We start from the raw sequence: 13,536 nt of genomic DNA on the forward strand, positions 1-13,536 counted from the left end.
CCCTCATCCCGTCGTTGTTTCCCTGGGTTTCTTGAGGCATCGGCTGTGCGGGTGGGTTGAGAAACTCCAGGAACTCCGAAAACGTCTGGGAGCCAGCTGCAACCTGGGCCTGGTCTGGCCTCCGAGAGTCCGGGCCCTCGGTTGCTCCGACCTCCACCTGCTGTACCTGCTCAGCTGTGTGGTGCGAACCAGACTGTGACCCAGGAGACTCATCACTAAATAGGCCCGCCGGGAAGAGTGTCTCTGGGATGATGGATGTTGTGGGAGATAGCAGTGCCGCAAGCCCGATGTTGTCGCAATTTAGCACCTCCTCAATGGTGTGGGGCCGCTCAGAGTCCGGAGGGTTATCGCTGGCCATTTCCGTGGCTTGTGGTCTCGCCACCCTCTGGGCGTCCTGATCCGCAGATTGGGTTGGGGAGGATGGGACTCCCTGCTGATCGGGCACCCTCTGTCGTGCGGCCCCGGGTGAGGTGGGGGAAGATGCCTGTGTCCGTCTGCAGCCAGACAGCCCTGGTCATTTGGCATCACGTCCTAGGGAAGAGAATGAGATGGGTTATTTAGATTTGCTCGGCAGGCCGCTGGACGGTCCCAGTGGGCAGCGTGTGAAGGGACAGAGGATGGGGGAGGTATCCCAGTGGGCAGGGTGTGTGAAGGGACAGAGGATGGGGGAGGTATCCCAGTGGGCAGGGTGTGTGAAGGGACAGAGGATGGGGGAGGTATCCCAGTGGGCAGGGTGTGTGAAGGGACAGAGGATGGGGGAGGTATCCCAGTGGGCAGGGTGTGTGAAGGGACAGAGGATGGGGGAGGTGTCCAAGTTGGCAGCATGGTAGCATGGTGGTTAGCATAAATGCTTCACAGCTCCAGTGTCCCAGGTTCGATTCCCGGCTGGGTCACTGTTTGTGTGGAGTCTGCACATCCTCCCCGTGTGCGCGTGGGTTTCCTCCGGGTGCTCCGGTGTCCTCCCACAGTCCAAAGATGTGCGGGTTAGGTGGATTGGCCGTGCTAAATTGCCCGTAGTGTCCTAAAAAGTAAGGTTAAGGGGGGGGGGGGGTTGTTGGGTTACGAGTATAGGGTGGATACGTGGGTTTGAGTAGGGTGACCATTGCTCGGCACAGCATCCAGGGCCGAAGGGTCTGTTCTGTGCTGTACTGTTCTATCTATCTATCTTAAGTGGGCAGGGTGTGTGAAGGGACAGAGGATGGGGGAGGGGTGGGTGTTTGTCAAGGAGGGTTGTCTCACTTGTTGCAGCTCTGCCAACCTCGCACAGCGTGACATCCCGGCTGGCAGACCCCCCAACAAGATCCAGTGCCCTCTGCTCAAAGGTGGTGAGGGGGTGCAGTTTGGGCGAACCCCCTCCAGTCTTGTGCCGCTCACGGTTGTTGTGAGCGGACTTGGCCTGTTGGGGGAGGGTACATAGGTAGATCATTACAATACGGCAGGTATCAGCAGTCCGTTCAGATACTGGCACAGTTTGGGGGTCAAGTTGTCATAAGACGATTGCATCTCTCCACGGGGCCAGAGTGCTGGGTCTGTGACAACTTTGTGAACCACCCTCAAATAACTCTGCCCCAATCCCCCTCCACCCCCCCGTGCCAGGGGGGGAGGTGGGTGATTAAGTAAATGGGGGGGGAGGGATGGTTGTGACCAGGGGGCACCTTCTTGGCACTTACCCTGGCAGCCCTGGTGAGGTAGTGAAGCTTTTTCCGGCACTGCTCTGCAGAGCGAGGGGTCTGCCCCACAGCACTGACGGCAGCAGCCACCTCACGCCAGGCCTGGCGTACCACGCTGGCAGGTTGGCGATGCCCTCTCCGCAGGCGGATGATGCCCCTCCTGTGCTCGACAGCATCGAGCAGCGTCTCGACATCGGCCTCCACAAAACGAGGTGCAGCTCTCCTGGGCTCGGACATCATGGACTACAGATTCTGTGCTCGCCCGCGCCTTTTTACGGCGTCGGGCGGCGTCATGTGGGCGTGATCGTGTCGTCGCCGCATTCTGTCGTCATCGCGCCCATGATAGACGCGGCCGCGTTACTAGCCCATTTCCCGGAAGTGAATACGTCGGGAAATGGACCCTTCCCGACCGTCGTAAAACGCGCCCGTTTTTACGACAATTTCACGATTTTTCGCGGGTGCGGAGAATCGCACCCAGCGTCTCTGCGACACAGTGCACCACCGGTCGGAATTCACTGTTTTTGAGAATTAGGGCTGGATACTGCACACCCCAACACCAAAATCGTGATGAGCAACAGAGCGGAAAATCCAGACTCCAGCATGAAATTGGGACATGTGCGGGTTCAGCGATTCTCAGGCCGTGCACACTCACCATGACCAAGCAGAGGGCTCAGCACTTTGTCGGTGGCCCAGCTGAAAGGGAGTTTGCTGGGGTGGAGTACTGTAATGTGCGGGCAACTGAGACCCTGCCAAGTTTATGATTGATCTTGACATATCAGCGAAGAGACGCCGAGGACACTATCTGGTGCACACCACAAATCGCATCCAGTTCAGCAGGTGGAGGTAGGAGCTCTCAAGAGGCCGGACGGTCAGAGGGCAGGCTTGCCCAGGAACGGTCCAGACATGGCCTTGACGTCTGGAACATCCAGTCCCAATAGTCCAGATGCAATCAGCGACACAGGGAATGCAAGAGGGGACTACGGCGGGCATACAGCACCTGTGCACAGAGATGCATGTCCAACTACATAAGAACTAAGAGCAGGAGTAGGCCATCTGGCCCCTCGAGCCTGCTCTGCCATTCAATGAGATCATGGCTGATCTTTCATGGCCTGAGCTCCACTTTCCAGTCCGAACTCCATAAACCTTAATCCCATTATTGTTAAAAAATCTATCTATCTTTACCATAAAAACATTTAATGAAGGAGCCTGAACTGCTTCACTGGGCAAGGAATTCCATAGATTCACAACCCTTTGGGTGAAGATGTTCCTCCTCAACACAGTCTTAAATCTACTTCTCCTTATTTTGAGACTATGCCCCCGAGTTCTGCTTTCACCCGCCAGTGGAAACAAACTGCCAGCATCTATCCACACTATTCCCTTCATAATTTTATATGTTTCTATAAGATCCCCCCTCATCCTTCTAAATTCCAACGAGTACAGTCCAAGTGTATTCAAACTCTCCTCGTAATCCAACCCCTTCAGGTCCGGGATTAACCTTGTGAATCTCCTCTGCACACCCTCCAGTGCCAGTATGTCCTTTCTCAAGTAAGGAGACCAAGGCTGAACACAATACTCCAGGTGTGGCCTCAATAACATCTTATACAATTGCAGCATAACCTCCCTAGTCTTAAACTCCATCCCTCTAGCAATGAAGGATAAAATTCCATTTGCCTTCTTAATCACCTGTTGCACCTGTAAAGCAACTTTCTGTGATTCATGCACGAGCACACCCAGGTCTCTCTGCACAGTAGCATGCTTTAATATTTTATTGTTCAAATAATAATCCCGTTTGCTGTTATTCCTACCAAAATGGTATCCTCATATTTGTCAACATTTTATTCCATCTGCCAGACCCTTGCCCATTCAATTAACCTATCCAAATCCCTCTGCAGACTTCCAGTATCCTCTGCACTTTTCGCGCGTTATCACTCATCTTAATGTCATCTGCAAAGTTGGACACATTGCCCTTGGTCCCCAACTCCAAATCATCTATGTAAATTGTGAACAATTGTGGGCCCAACACGGATCCCTGAGGGACACCACTAGCTACTGATTGCCAACCAGAGAAACACCCATTAATCCCCACTCTTTGCTTTCTATTCATCAACCAATCCTCTATCCATGCTATTACCTTACCCTTAATGCCATGCTTCTCTATTTTTGGCAGCAACCTTTTGTGTGGCACCTTGTCAAAGGCTTTCTGGAAATCCAGATATACCACATCCATTGGCTACCCGTTATCTACTGCACTGGTAATGACCTCAAAAAATTCCACTAAATTAGTTAGGCACGACCTGCCCTTTATGAACCCATGCTGCGTCTGTCCAATGGGACAATTTCTATCCAGATGACTCGCTATTTCTTCCTTGATGATCGATTCCAGCATCTTCCATACTACCGAAGTTAAGCTCACTGGCCTATAATTTCCTGCTCTCTGCCTACCTCCTTTTTTAAACAGTAGTGCCACGTTTCCTAATTTCCAATCGACTGGGACCACCCCAGATTCTCGTGAATTTTGGTAAATCATCACTAGTGCATCTGCAATTTCCCTAGCCATCTCTTTTAGCACTCTGGGATGCATTCCATCAGGTCCAGGAGACATTTCTACGTTTAGCCCCATTAGCTTGCCCATCACTACCTCCTTAGTGATAACAATCCTCTCAAGGTCCTCACCTGTCATAGCCTCTTTTCTATCAGTCGCTGGCATGTTATTCGTGTCTTCCATGTGAAGACCGACCCAAAAAACCTGTTCAGTTTTTCAGCCATTTCCTCATCTCCCGTTATTAAAACTCCCTTCTCATCCTCTAAAGGACCAATATTTAACTTAGCCACTCTTTTTCGTTTTATATACTTGTAAAGATTTTTACTGTCTGTTTTTATATTCTGAGCAAGTTTATTCTCGTACTCTATCTTACTCTTCTTTATAGCTTTTTTAGTAGCTTTCTGTTGCTCCCTAAAGATTTCCCAGTCCTCTCGTCTCCCAACAATCTTTGCCACTTTATATGCAGGAGCAGGGGGTGGTGCCGGCCATGCATGCCATGTAGGCCCACACTGCATGGGTGGCGTCCATGGTGGAGCCAATGGGGCGACGGTTTCAGCCACGGATCATTATGTCCAAGGTCCTGGGCATTCTGTGAATTCTGTGCAGGTCCCAGTCACAGCAGGCCATGGCTATGAACGTCAGAAGATTTGCCCCACTCTGGCCGCCATGGAGCAGACACTGGAGGAGTTGGCCCAGTCTCTGAGTGAGGTGGCCTAGTCCCAGAGCGAGATGGCCCAGTGCCAGAGGGAGGTGGCCAAGTCACTGGCTGATGTTGCAGAGATACACAGTCGCAGCGTGATGTTGTGCAGTCCCTGATGGAGATGATCCACTCAGTTTGCTCCATGGCTGCAAGCATGCAGGCCTTGGTAGAGACCAGAGCGGGCCTCCAGAACTGGCTTTGGCAGGTGACATTGGGCGATCTCTGGGGATGGCTATGGTCGCATCCCCCTCCAATGAGTAGACTGGGGGCCATCAGGCACCCCGAGGGACGAGGAGGTGATGGGGCACGTGCTGGTGAACCCGCCAGGGAGCAACACACCGGACTCCCCCCCCCCCCCACCCCCCATGCTGGCCGTCGTGCATCTGCTGCGCAGCGGGAGGAATAGGGTGTCATCACGCCACCCAGACCACTGGTGCAGTGGCCGGCGATACTAGGTCGGGTCGCACCAAACGAGGTAGTAGTTGCATGTCAGGAGTCACAGCAGGGTGCCTCCACTCGTACTGTATGGTATGGGGAACGACCTAGGCACAGTGTTAGGGCCCACAACTCTAGAAACTTAGACACCAGTTAAGTTGGCATGGGTGCTGTGTACAATTAAGAAATAGAGGCGAGGGCACAGACTGTACGTATTTGCTGAAAATAAACACTTACAACAACCGTTTCAATGTGCCTTGGTGCTCTGTCAGATAGACCGTGGGGGTGGCCTGTTACAGGCTTGCAGAGGGTGGGGGGGGGGGAGGCGGCGGACTGTACAGGCGTTTAGCAGGACCGGGCTCCTCACCCTATTCCCCCATGCCCCAGTGAACCGACAATCCCAAGCAAGCACACCACAGGGATTCCGGACGACCTTGAGGTGGAACGGCCTACTCGTATGCAGGCATCAACCAGGTGGATGGTTCAACCGTGGGCATGGCTCAGAATTTGTCATATGATGTGAAGCACCATAGGTCATCGTAGAGCGGGTTGTCATCTTCCTCCATCCCATGGACCTGACCCTTTGCTACTGCCAACTCAGCACTCCCAGCTCATAGCGCTGCAGGTATCTATACATTTTTCATAGCATTTACAGTGCAGAAGGAGGCCATTCGCCCCATCGAGTCTGCACCGGCTCTTGGAAAGAGCATCCTACCAAAAATGGTCTCCGTGATGGCACACATGCACCGGTGCACCGAGCACTGTGAGATTCGGGGCAGATCCCCACTTGGTCACTGGAATGACCCGGAGGCACAGAGATTCAGGGCGACCTTCACCTTGATGATAACCACCATTTGGTGTCCTGCCCCATTCCTCTAACGTGTCAGGTGTGTCATCATATGGCAGCTGTGTCACACTCTCTCTGCTCATCCAGAGTCTGTGAATTAATGCAAGGTCTGGCATTTCCTCGAATGACTGGTGCTGCCAGTACACATGATAGATAGATAGATAGATAGATAGATAGAGAAATACAGCACAGAACAGGCCCTTCGGCCCACGATGTTGTGCCGAACTTTTGTCCTAGGTTAATCATAGAATTTTGGACACGAAGGGCAATTTATCATGGCCAATCCACCAAACCTGCACGTCGTTGGACTGTGGGAGGAAACCAGAGTACCCGGAGGAAACCCACGCACACACGGGGAGGATGTGCAGACTCCACACAGACTCCACCCAAGTTGGAATCGAAACTGGGACCCTGGAGCTGTGAAGCAATTGTGCTATCCACATTGCTACCATGCTGCCCTTAGGAAGAAATTAATCTACACTCTATTATTCTACCCTAATCCATGTACCTATCCAATAGCTGCTTGAAGGTCCCTAACTTTTCTGACTCAACTACTTCCACAGGCAGTGCATTCCATGCCCCCACTACTCTCTGGGTAAACAACCTACCTCTGACATCCCCTCTATATCCCCTCTATATTTAACTTAAATTTATGTCCCCTTGTAATGGTTTGTTGCACCCGGGGAAAAAGTCTCTGACTGTCTACTCTATCTATTCCCCTGATCATCTTATAAACCTCTATCCAGTCGCCCCTCATCCTTCTCCGTTCTAATGAGGAAAGGCCTAGCACCCTCAACCTTTCCTCGAAAGACCTATTCTCCATTCCAGGCAATATCCTGGTAAATCTCCTTTGCACCTTTTCCAAAGCTTCCACATCCTTCCGAAAATGAGGTGACCAGAATTGCACACAGTACTCCAAGTGTGGCCTGACCAAGGTTTGTACAGCTGCATCATCACCTCACGGCTCTTAAATTCTATCCCTCTGCTAATGAACGCTAGCACACCATAGGCCTTCTTCACAGCTCTATCCAGTTGAGTGGCAACTTTCAAAGATCTATGAACATAGACCCCAAGATCTCTCTGCTCCTCTACATTGTCAAGAACCCTACCGTTAACCTTGTATTCTGCATTCATATTTGTCCTTCCAAAATGGACATCCCCACCCTTACCAGGGTTACACTCCATCTGCCACTTCAAAACCCAGCTCTGCATCCTATCTATGTCTCTTTGAAGCCGACAACAGCCCACCTCACTATCCACAACTCCACCAATCTTCGTATCATCTGCAAATTTACTGACCCACCCTTGAACTCCCTCATCCAAGTCGTTAATGAAAATCTCAAACAGCAGAGGACCCAGAACTGATCCCTCCAGTACGCCACTGATAACTGGGCTCCAGGCTGAATATTTTCCATCCACTACCACTCTCTGTCTTCTATCGGTTAGCCAGTTCGTTATCCAACTGGCTAAATTTCCCAGTATCCCATGCCTCCTTATTTTCTGCGTACGCCTACCATGGGGAACCTTATCAAATGCTTTACTAAAATCCATGTAGACTACATCCACTGCTTTACCTTCATCCACATGCTTAGTCACCTCCTCAAAGAAGTCAAAAGACTTGTAAGGCAAGACCTACCCCTCACTAATCCGTGCTGACTATCCCTAATCAAGCAGTGTCTTTCCAGATGCTCAGAAATCCTAACCCTCAGTACCCTTTCCATTACTTTGCCTACCACCAAAGTAAGACTAACTGGCTTGTAATTCCCTGGGTTATCCCTATTCCCTTTTTTGAACAGGGACACGACATTCGCCACTCTCCAATCCTCTGGTACCACCCCTGTTGACAGCGAGGACGAAAAGATCATTGCCAACGGCTCTGAAATGTCATTTCTTGCTTCCCATAGAATCTTTTGATATATCCCGTCAGGCCCGGGGGACTTGTCTATCCTCAAGTATTTCAAAACGCCCATCACATCTTCCTTCCTAACAATTATCTCCTGCAGCTTACCAGTCTGTTTCACACTGTCCTCTCCAACAACATGGCCCCTCTCGTTTGTAAAAACTGAAGAAAAATACTTGTTCAAGACTTCTCCTATCTCTTCAGCCTCAATACACACGATCTCCCGCTACTGTCATTGCTCGGACCTACCCTCGCTCTAGTCATTCTCATATTTCTCACATATGTGTAAAAGGCCTTGGGGTTTTTCTTGATCGTACCCACCAAATATTTTTCATGCCCTCTCTTAGCTCTCCTAATCCCTTTCTTCAGTTCCCTCCTGGCTATCTTGTATCCCTCCAGCGCCCTGTCTGAACCTTGTTTCCTCAGCCTTACATAAGTCTCCTTCCTCCTCTTAAAAAGACATTCAACCTCTCTTGTCAACCATGATTCCCTCACTCGACCATCTCTTCCCTGCCTGACAGGGACATACATATCAAAAACACGCAGTACCTGTTCCTTGAACAAGTTCCACATTTCACTTGTGTCCTTCCCTGACAGCCTATGTTCCCAACTTATGCACTTCAATTCTTGTCTGATAGCATTGTATTTACCCTTCCCCAATTGTAAACCTTGCCCTGTTTCACACACCTATCCCTCTCCATTACTAACGTGAAAGTCACAGAATTGTGGTCACTACCTCCAAAAGGCTCCGCCACTAACAAATCTATTACCTGCCCTGGTTCATTACCAAGTACCAAACCCAGTATGGTCTCCCCTCTGGTCGGCAATCTACATACTGTGTTAGAAAAGCTTCCTGGACACACTGCACAAACACTACCCCATCCAAACGACTTGATCTAAAGAGTTTCCACTCAATGTTTGGGAAGTTAAAGTCACCCATGACTACTACCCTGTGACTTCTGCACCTTTCCAAAATCTGTTTCCCAATCTGTTCCTCCACATCTCTGCTGCTATTGGGGGGCCTATAGAAAACTCCCAACAAGGTGACTGCTCCTTTCCTATTTCTGCCTTCAACCCATATTACCTCAGTAGGCAGATCCCCCTCTAGCTGCCTTTCTGCAGCTGTTATACTATCTGTCATTAACAATGCCCCACCCCCCACCTATTTTACCATCCTCCCTAATCTTGTTGAAACATCTATAACCAGGTACCTCCAACAACCATTTCTGCCCCTCTTCTATCCAAGTTTCCGTGATGGCCACCACATCGTAGTCCCAAGTTCCGATCCATGCCTTAAGTTCACTCACCTTATTCCTGATGCTTCTTGCATTGAAGTATACACACTTCAACCCATCTCCTTGCCTGCAAGTACTCTCCTTTGTCAGTGTTACCTTCCCCACTGCATCACTACGTGCTTTGGCATCCTGAATATCTGCTTCCTTAGTTGCTGGACTACAAATCCGGTTCCTATTCCCCTGCCAAATTAGTTTAAAACCCTCCCATAAGAGTACTAGAAAACTTCCCGCCCAGGATATTGGTGCCCCTCTGGTTCAGATGCAACCCGTCCTGCTTGTACAGGTCCCACCTTTCCCAGAATGTGCTCCAATTATTCAAATACTTGAAGCCCTCCCTCCTCCACCATTCCTGCAGCCACGTGTTCAACTGCTCTCTCTCCCTATTCCTAGCCTCGCTATCACGTGGCACCGGCAACAAACCAGAGATGACAACTCTGTCTGTCCTGGCCTTTAACGTCCAGCCGAACTCCCTTAACTTGTTCATTACCTCCACACCCCTTTTCCTACTTACGTCGTTGGTACCAATGTGCAGCACGACTTCTGGCTGCTCATCCTCCCCCTTCAGGATCCTGAAGACACGATCCGATCCCTGGCACCCGGGAAGCAACATACTTTCCGGGAGTCTCGCTCGCGACCACAGAATCTCCTATCTATTCCCTTAACCATTGAATCTCCTATTACTATTCCTTTTCTATGCTCCCCCTTCCCTTCAGAGCCCCAGAGCCAGATTCAGTGCCAGAGTCCTCGCCGTTAGGGCCTTACCCCGGTAGGTCATCCCCCCAACAGCATCCTAAACAGTATACTTGTTTTGAAGGGGAACGGCCACGAGGGATCCCTGCACTGTCTCCCTGTTAGTTTTCTTTTCCCTGACTGTAACCCAGCTATTCTTGTCCAGTACCTTGGGTGTGGCTACCTCCCTGTAACTCTTCTCGATACCCCCCTCTGCCTCCCGGATGATCCGAAGTTCATCCAGCTCCAGCTTTAATTCCCTAACACGGTCTCTGAGGAGCTGGAGTTGGGTGCACTTCCCGCAGGTATAGTCAGCGGGGACACCAGTGGTATCCCTCACCACCCACATCCGACAGGAGGAGCATGCAACTGCCCTAGCCTCCATCCCCTCTTACTTTACATAATTAGATGCCCCGAATACCAACTGGACCTCCGCCCTCCGACTCTGCTTCCAGTCAGCTGTACTCTAAACGCCTGGCTCCCTCCACGCTATTTGATAAATATAGGAAATGAAATACAAGGAGCACCTTACTCCCTCTTCACCTAACTCTCTCAGTCACCAAACTCTCACTGTAGCACTCAAATGCAACCAGTTCATCACTCCAGTGCAAACCCACTGAGGTCTCATGCAGCACCTCCTTGGCGCTCCTCCTCCTTGGCCTGTTGAGCAGCCGGCTCACCAGCCGGTGAGGCTGCCACCTGCCCCTCTGCATCCCGTTCCACTGCAGCCTGTTGCTCTGTAGCCCGTCCCGTTGCTGTACACTCTGATGCTGCCCGATCCGCTGCTGCAGTTTCCCGCCACTTTTCGAGCGGTCTCGCTCATGCGGCAGCAGGGCTTCTCACAGAGCTGCCACGATCACTAGAGAGGCTACCATTACCGGTAGAACTCCAAAATACATTGTCTAAAGGGAGTGAAAGGCCAACATATTAGCATGGTGCATACTCCTGTGACCATCTATGTTCCATGGACTACACGGTGGCCCTGGCTGGCAGTGCGTCCTCCACTCCCGCATGTGCCCTCCACCCTCTGAACTCCTGCCCAGTTGTTATCCAGCACTGTAGAGGCCCTGGTCCTCGCGCCCGTCCCTGCTGTCACGGGTTTTGTTGGATGGCACTGTCCTAACTGTGGACACGACCACCCCATTCCAGACCCACGTCTCCTCACTTCACAGACTGCCAAACCACCCTCTTGAACACCCCTCCTTTATAGAGACATGCGGTGCTACGAGCTGAGGTCCTGGATTGGTACTAATACTGGGATGATGGATGATCAAAACCAGCTCGGCGATGAGCTCTGGTGCTCCATATAGTCAGATAACATCTGACTCATGCCCATGGTAGCCCCTACCACGTGGTTAATGCCTGTATGCAAGCTGGCCTGTTCATCACATGGTCCCGTTAAATCCCTGGGTTGGTGACGCTGGAGACAATGGGGGGGCGTGGAGGGCTGGAGCAGGGTCCTCCCAGCACTCCACCCCCTCATGGCCTGCCCGGACCAGCCAACTCACACACCAGACAGGCAGAAAATTGAGGAAGGGTTTAACTGCGTTATCAGGTTTTTTTTGTGAAGAAATATATACAGTCTGTGCTCTATCCCGTATAACTAAACTGTGACTTGTACCCGTGCCAACCTAACAGGTATCTAACCTTTTGGTGTTACGGGCCCTAACCCTGTTCCTAGGTGGTTCCCAAGATGACACAGCAGTAGTGGAGGCAGCTTGTTGTGACTCCTGCCCTGTGACAAGGGTCCCTGTGGCACGTGTCACCTGGGTCGCCCTCGCCTGGATGTGCCCTCCCGCTGCTCAGGTGTCCCGGGTGGCATGGCGTGGCTCTGTTCTGCCCGCTGCTCCCCAGATCCACCAGGGACAGGAGTGAGGAGTCAAACGTGCTGTGTCGATCTGGCACCTCCCCTGCGGGAGTCACCAGTCCAGGCCCCATCACCTCCTCATAACTTGGAATACCCAACCCCCCCTGGCCCACTTCATACCATGGGGTTGCGACATGAGGCATCCCTTAATGTCTTCCCACCACCTGGCGATGTTAGTCCTGCAGGCCCGCTCTGGTCTCGCCCAGAGTCTGCATGCACGTGGCTGTGGAGCACAGAGAGTGGACCATCTCCATTTGGAACTGCACCACGTCATGCTGTGACTATGCCACCACTCTTTGGGTCTGTGCCACGCAAGCCAGTGACTGGGTCACATTCCTCTGAGTCTGGGCAACGTTGGACAGCGTCTGGCCAATGCCACCGATGTTCCTAACTGCTGCAATGTGCAGGGGCCTCTGGCCCACAGCTGCAGGTGAGAGGGCAGCCCTGTCCTAGGCCTCGGTCACGGACTGCATAGAATTCCTCAGGCCGTGGGCACACTGATCTATTTTCCACCAGTGTCCATAGTGCGACCTGCACCACATCGATGACTCCCTGGAACTGGGACATCCTGGCAATGAGAGCGAAGCCTGCTGCCCGGGAATTCTGGTGCATGCGGTCCACAAGGAACTGGATGTAACCATCTGCCAGTGCATACACAGCATACCTCATGGTGCGGATGCACCTTTGCGCCGATGGCTGTGAGATGCCAGACAGGTACCCTCTCGGGTACTGGAAGGTCAACATGGCATAAACGTTTAGGGCTAACGTTACCTTGATGACCACCGGTAGCGGTGACCTCGATGGTTCCAGGTGTGCCATCATCTGCAGATATGTTGCTGCTCATTTACAATCTACTCCTGTATTCCTGGTCGGGTAGTTCCTCAAGGACATGAGGTGCCGAAACATGAGGAGCCTCAATCTGGTGCCTCCTTGGAATCACCACCACCTCCTTCTCCTCGCCCTGTTCCTCCTCCTCCTGCTCCTTCTTCTCCACGTCTTGTCTCTGCTCCTCATCCTCGGCCAGTCGGGCGGGCAGCCCGCCAGCCTGAACGGCTGCCAACTGAGGCTTTGCAGCCTGCTCCTCTGCTGCATCTTCCACCTCGTCTCTGCGCTGCCTCCACTGACGTTGCCACCGTGCTGCATGAAGTACAGCACCCCTACTACGACGGACAACATCACTGATGTTGACAAAATATGATAATATGCAGGGTGCAAGCAGAGAAAATGTTACCATGGTGTATACACCCAGGTGCCAACCAGGTTTCATGGTCGTCGCCCCGCCCCAGCCACGCAAGCCCACCCATCCCCGACCCGTCAGTGGCCCCACTCCTGGCACCCGTCCCTGCTGCCAGGGCCATCGTTTCATGGCACTAACCCTCACTGGACACTGCCGTCATGTGGCCCTGGTGTTCTGTCTTGTGGATGTAGCCAGTTGAGTGGGATGGCCTGGGAGGGGGGCTGCACCAACACATACGGCCATTAACCCAGCGTTCACCAAAGAGTTGGGATGGGTGGCCAAAAAGATGGCCACCGTAAAGGGGCTCGGTGCAT

The sequence above is a fragment of the Scyliorhinus canicula genome, chromosome 9 (assembly GCF_902713615.1).
Source record: "Scyliorhinus canicula chromosome 9, sScyCan1.1, whole genome shotgun sequence".
In the NCBI taxonomy this organism is placed as follows: domain Eukaryota; kingdom Metazoa; phylum Chordata; class Chondrichthyes; order Carcharhiniformes; family Scyliorhinidae; genus Scyliorhinus; species Scyliorhinus canicula.